The sequence below is a fragment of the Arvicanthis niloticus genome, chromosome 9 (assembly GCF_011762505.2).
Source record: "Arvicanthis niloticus isolate mArvNil1 chromosome 9, mArvNil1.pat.X, whole genome shotgun sequence".
Lineage (NCBI taxonomy): Eukaryota > Metazoa > Chordata > Mammalia > Rodentia > Muridae > Arvicanthis > Arvicanthis niloticus.
In genome coordinates, this window is record NC_047666.1 from 71228578 (window position 1) to 71234407 (window position 5830).

General features: G+C 47.2%; 1 long non-coding RNA gene across 1 annotated transcript; it reads right to left on the minus strand.

Moving 5' to 3' along the window:
* Positions 1-3056: 3056 nt before the first annotated feature.
* On the minus strand, positions 3057-5051 carry LOC143443430 (uncharacterized). Its single transcript, XR_013112386.1, has 3 exons — positions 4989-5051; positions 3798-4092; positions 3057-3664 (listed from the first exon to the last, which is right to left on the minus strand). It is a non-coding gene; the product is annotated as an uncharacterized LOC143443430 (long non-coding RNA).
* Between the last annotated feature and the right edge of the window lie 779 nt (positions 5052-5830).

Here is a 5830-nt window from a genome sequence, read left to right on the forward strand (position 1 = left end):
CTGAGCCGGTCAGCCCACCAGCTCTCCTTTATCTGAATCACCAGGGCAAGCTCTCCAGCACTGTTCTGGCTAGGCCACCTAATGCTGCCATAGGCAGGTGGCAGGGTCAACTCTCTGATCTCTCGCCCTTAGGGCCAGCTTATCTGCACCCATGCCTCCAGAGCCAGCTCCATTGTGCTGACCAGATAAGGTCCAGGCTCCACTCTCCCTGGAGTCTGTGAGGGGCTGGGCCAGCTCTCACACCTTCAAGGCTGGCTCACTTGTGCTTTCACCATCAGGGCCAGCTCCACTGTGTTGCCCAGGCACTCTCCTGAGTCCTGCAACCAGTGAGGGGAAAGGCCAGCTCTCCTGTTCTCATGACCCCAGGGTTACCTCTCCCAGCTACTGAAGGTGTCAAAAGGAGAGAAACCTCATATCAGATGACTGATGGGGCCAGCTCTCCTTCACTCTGTCCTCAGAGGCTGCCTCACTCATTCCCCATTGATCAGGGACAATGTTACTGTGCTGCCCAGGAGAAGTGCAGGACCCTCTCTCCCAAGTGCTGCAGCTGGTGAGGGGCAGGGGCGGGGGCGGGGGCGGGGGCGGGGGCGGGGGCGGGGGCAGGGGCAGGGCCAGTTCATCTGCTCTTATGACCCCAGCAGCCCTCATTTGTAACCAGTTTAACTCCCCACTGGCCTTCCTCAGCCTCTGGCCTCCTCACAGCCCCCTTCCTCACTTCTCTGAGGCAGTTTACAAGCTACCTTCATACACTGCTCCACTGTCCCTTCCCATCTCACATATCCATCCCCCATGAATTCACCTTCACTGGCCACATGAAACCATCCCCGAGCTCTGTGGGAACAGGTCTCCAGTGTTACTCTGTCTTCACTTTCTCTGCACTCATTTCTTGGAATGTTTATGGCTTCTTGTCTTATTCGAACTGTCCAGTGCTCGATGAATCTACCTCTAGCTCTGCCCATGGCTCATGGCATTGTCAAGTTTTGTTTGTGGGATACACTTTTTGGTCATACTGTGAGCTCCCTGAAGGGAGGAAGTGGTCATGATGTGGATGTGTGGACAGTTGCTTGCTCCTGAGCTGCTCCCATCTGGTTAGGTTCACTTTGGAAAATGTCAAAGAACATAAAAGGCAAGTGGTTGCCTTCTCTTACCAATTACAAAATGCAATCAGAATAAGACCCTCATGACCTTCAATCAAATGTCCTGGGATACTTGAAAACACGGAGCCTACGTGCACTTGACCCTCCTGTGAAGGAAGACATCTTCAGGGATAAAATAAAGGGAAGAGTGAGATTCCTCCAGTGGTCCAAATGCCTTGGGCTGTTTGTGACTTAAAAGCATCTTGCAAAGAATTGACACTTGCCTCATTCGTGTTGGGCTATGAGAAGATGAAGTTCTCAGATATCGTGGTGAGTCCATATTAATGTGTACCCCCATCCCATGCCTACTGCCTTTAAGTTTCTGTGAGGCATATAGGGGTCACCATGGCAGAAATGTCTTAGGAAAAGTATACTCATTATCACACTGACTCTCCATTGAAACCACAGTCTCACATCAATATATTACATCGCGTGGCCATTCAGACTAGAAAGTAAATAGCCACCAGACACGATCTGTCCCTGTCTTTGAAAGCTGGAAGTGGGCAGTGAGAAAAGAGTCAGTCAAATTCTAAGATTAGTGCTGGGAGCCTTGACACACACCCCTTTGTAGACATTGTGAAATCTAGTGGAAGACAAGTTTCCTAATCTAATGGAAGACACGTTCCCTATTTGGTCCAGATGCAGAGCTTCTTACACAACCCTATATGACCCCATGAAATTACATATGGGAGAGATGTTCTAGCAGCTTTCTTGCTCTGGGAGCTTTCGTGGTTATTGACTTTGTTCTGCTTTGTTTGACCACAGCTCAGTCCCATTGGCAACAGAGTGAGACTCTGTAGTGTGGCATGATTCTCAGTCTGAGTGAAAAGCATACAGAAGTGAATGGTATCCGTGTCAGACTCAGAAACATGGACTCACCAAGTGGGGAAAAAAAAAACCTCAAAGGAAAGAAGGCAGGTGGCCTATCAAAGCTTACCAGGCGATGGACGGGGCAGCAGCCAGTGGGTCTAACCTTACCACCAGGGCAGTTCTCCTCCATCTCTACAAGTCTCCTTCCAGGTTTGATCAAGGGACCAAGATGGCATTGTGTGATGGGGGACACAGAGAGAGCAAGCAGAGCATCAAAAGGACAGTTCAAAATTGTTCTGGTATCCATTTAAAACCCAGCTCTAATTCTTTATCTGGCAAATGCAATCGATGGTATGGTACCTAAGAAATGAGTGGGCACACAGCAGGACCAGGATGTCCATTAATACTCTGATAAATTTCAATGCAAATCACTGAGTCCTCTTCAAGTGTGGAGAATGTGGGTTTAGTCCACTCCTTTAATCATGGCTGTGGATTTGCTCTGACAACAGAACTCCCAGAGCAGACTACTCAGCTGTCATCTCCAGACCTGTGACCCATCTCTTCCTGGAATGTGTTCAGTAGGAGCACTGTCTTCCACTCAAGAGGCTCTTCACTACTTCTGATGACTGGGCTCTTATTCAGACCCTTCTGGCAAGGGAGTGACTGCTGGTCTACCTTCTGCCATTGGATTTAGCACTAGTTATTTTAACGTTTCCTTGCAGGTTAGCATTTTCCTGGTGATATATTGGGGGTCTTTTAACCTGTGAAATAGACGTGGAATGGTTTTCTGATGAGCTAAATTAAAGCAAAGATTTATTAGGTGGGTGGGATTTAAATGCTGTATTGAGTACTTAGGGTTTTAAAAAATACCTTCTAGGGGCTGAAGAAATGGCTTAGTGGTTAAGCACACTGGCTGCTCTTCTGGAGGACCTGGGTTCAATTCCTAGGGGCCACAGGCAGTTCACATCTGTAGATCCAACTCCAGGGGATCCAACTCCCTCTTCTGACTTCCGAGATGCTGCATACATGTGTGCACAGACCTACATGCTTGGGGAAAAACCCACATGCATAACAGAAAAGAAAATAAATCTCAAAAATAAAAGAATCTTTCTAATTTAAAATATTTTTATTAAAACAAAGAAGCATGTTTGAACGTGTCATAGACAGTTCAAGTGCTTTCTTTGTCAGACTGTGCCCGAAGTTTTGCTTCAGGCAGCCACTGCCAGCTCTTCCTCGGAACCCTCCAGAGTCCCAGAGTCTCTGCCTGTTTGCCCTTGAAATGATGGAAAAGTCTGAGCACCGCTCCTCTATCGAACACCTTTCCCACAGGACAGCCTGTCAAGTACCATGAGATCTTCCTGCTGGAAAGAGACGCTGACGTTTGTCTAAATCGATCTCGCTCCCGCAGCTCGTCCGACAGATGGCCACCCAGCCTCTGCTGGATCCGACTCAGAACAGAGAAGAGAGCACATGGTCGTCGTTGCCGTTCCATCCCCGGCCAAGTCTAATTGTAAGAATGTTCTTTTCTTAAGCCTGGCGGTGTGAACGTGGGCCGGGGAGTGAGGCAGACTTCAGCTGGACTCTTGGATTTATCACGAAACCTTGCTTGGGGGGGTTGCGGGGTGGGAGTTGTTTGTTTGTTTGCTTCTGTTTGGTTCCATAACTCAGCTCTCTCGGCAGCATGGAGACATGGTACAACGGGACCTCAGTGGCTTCAGCTGTAAAATGAGCCCAGCGGTGTTTAGAGGTGTCACAGGAATTATGGGAAGACAAAGCATGAAAAGTTCCCAGCATTCCACCCAACGTGATCCAGCAAACCTTCACCACCACCATCTTTGTCTCCCTACATACCTTCAGTGAACTAAAGTTCTAGAACATGTAAGACTTCTGCTCCACGAAGTCACCAGGTGATTGGTCAGCCTTCCTTCACTGCATCCAAAAGCCGCTTCTTCTGATTTAAACAACTCACTCCTTCCTCAACAAAGTAACATCCGGACTCTTAACATAATATCGCCCCCTCCACAAAAGCATTGCTGAGGGATTCTTACAGTCCCGCGTGGCAACAAGTACATGTAATCCCAGCACGCAGAAGGTGCAGGCAAGAAGATGGTGATATCAAAGCCAGGCTGGCATGCGCAGCTAGATCCTAAGTAAAATGAAAATAAATGATTACGAGCGAATTTGAGAAATGTTAGAAGACAGTAGGTTAGAGAAAATATGAGCAGGGTCAGGGGACAGAAGGGACAGCAATTAGAACGTAGAGTGAAAATTAAAATACAGGAGTCAAAGGGAACAAAATGTGTGCGTGTGCGTGTGTGTGTGTGCGTGTGTGTGTGTGTGTGTGTGTGTATGTATGTGTAAATGCCATAATAAAACCCATTAGTTGAGAACTCAAAGGAAGTCTTGTGAGAAAGGAATTAGAGCTGCCCTCTGTAGCTCTGTTCAGCACAGCAGCATTTTTCAGGCTTTTCCATCTAGACATCTCCAATATATATATATATATATATATATATATATATATATATATATATATATATTTCAATAGAGTACAAGAGTTGAGTAGCTCACACTCAAGAAAACTAGGCTTGAGGCGGGGGAGATGTCTCAGTCATTAAAGTGCTCCAACCCGTGTAGCAAGCCATGTACCTCACTACCCATGTGGCAGCTCCCACCTATAGTTTCCACCCTGGGAAGCAGACACAGGAGAATTCTTGGGGTTTGCCAACTAGTCTGTCTAGCTTTATCTGTCCGGGTTCAGGGAAAAACCCTGTCTCAAAACATTAGGTAGACAGAAACTGATGAAAACAGCCAATGTCAACCCCTGGCCCGCTGCACACATCTGATGATGGTGGTGAATGTGTGCTGGATCCTGCCACGTGTTCCTCATGTACTTTCACACACACACACACACACACACACACACACACACACACACACACACAATGGGGGATGGGTCTACACAGAGAGACAGACACAGAACTGGGCTTTCTCGTAACATTTTACTAGACAGCATGATTTCGACCAAACTGAGGACATTCTCACCTTAGAGCGCTGACAGATAGGCAGATGTATAGTGCAACACTGTCCACAGGCAGCCAAAGAACTAGAAGGACAGACGGAGTGGAGATTTAGCTACAGTAGCCCAAGTTGAATCACTTTCTTGCTTTGGGGTCTGGCAGGAAACAATGTCAGCCCATGGAACTTGACTGGAGATCGGGGGTCACAAAGAGCATCCCAAGGTCCTCCATGTTTGCATCATGGTCCCCTCCCTAAAAGCATAGTCCATTAAGTGTATTAAGTTCTCACCCAACTAACTCTCCCTGCTCTTTCTCTTCCTCCTCTTCTTCCTCTTCCTCTTCCTCTTCCTCCTCCTCCTGTTCCTCTTCTTATAAAGGACCAACCAAGGAACTTGGAATTGAACTGTCTCCTAGCACTCACGCTGAAGTTCCAAACCCAAACCATGTTTAAAGACAATGCCTTTGTGGAGACAATTGAAACCAAATGAGCTCACAATGGTGGAGCCTAAACAGCAGCTCCTTATATGAGGAAGAGGAGACAGCAGAGAGTATTCTCCCTCTACATGCATCAAAGGAAAGGCCATCCGACCCTGACAAGCTGACAGCCCTCTGAAAACTAAGACAGAATCCTTCACCCAATGAATCCATTTACAACTTGATGTAGACTTCAGAGCCGTGAGAAATAAAATCTCTAAAGTGTAAGCAACTCAGTGTGATGTCATTATGTTAGCTTGTGGGAGTCACTCTTCTCAACATTATGATAAAAACACATGACAGAAACAACTTGAAGGAGAAAGGCATCATTTGGGCTCCCAGTGTCAGAAATGTCAGTCTGTCATAGTGAGGAGAGCTTGACAATGTTCACAT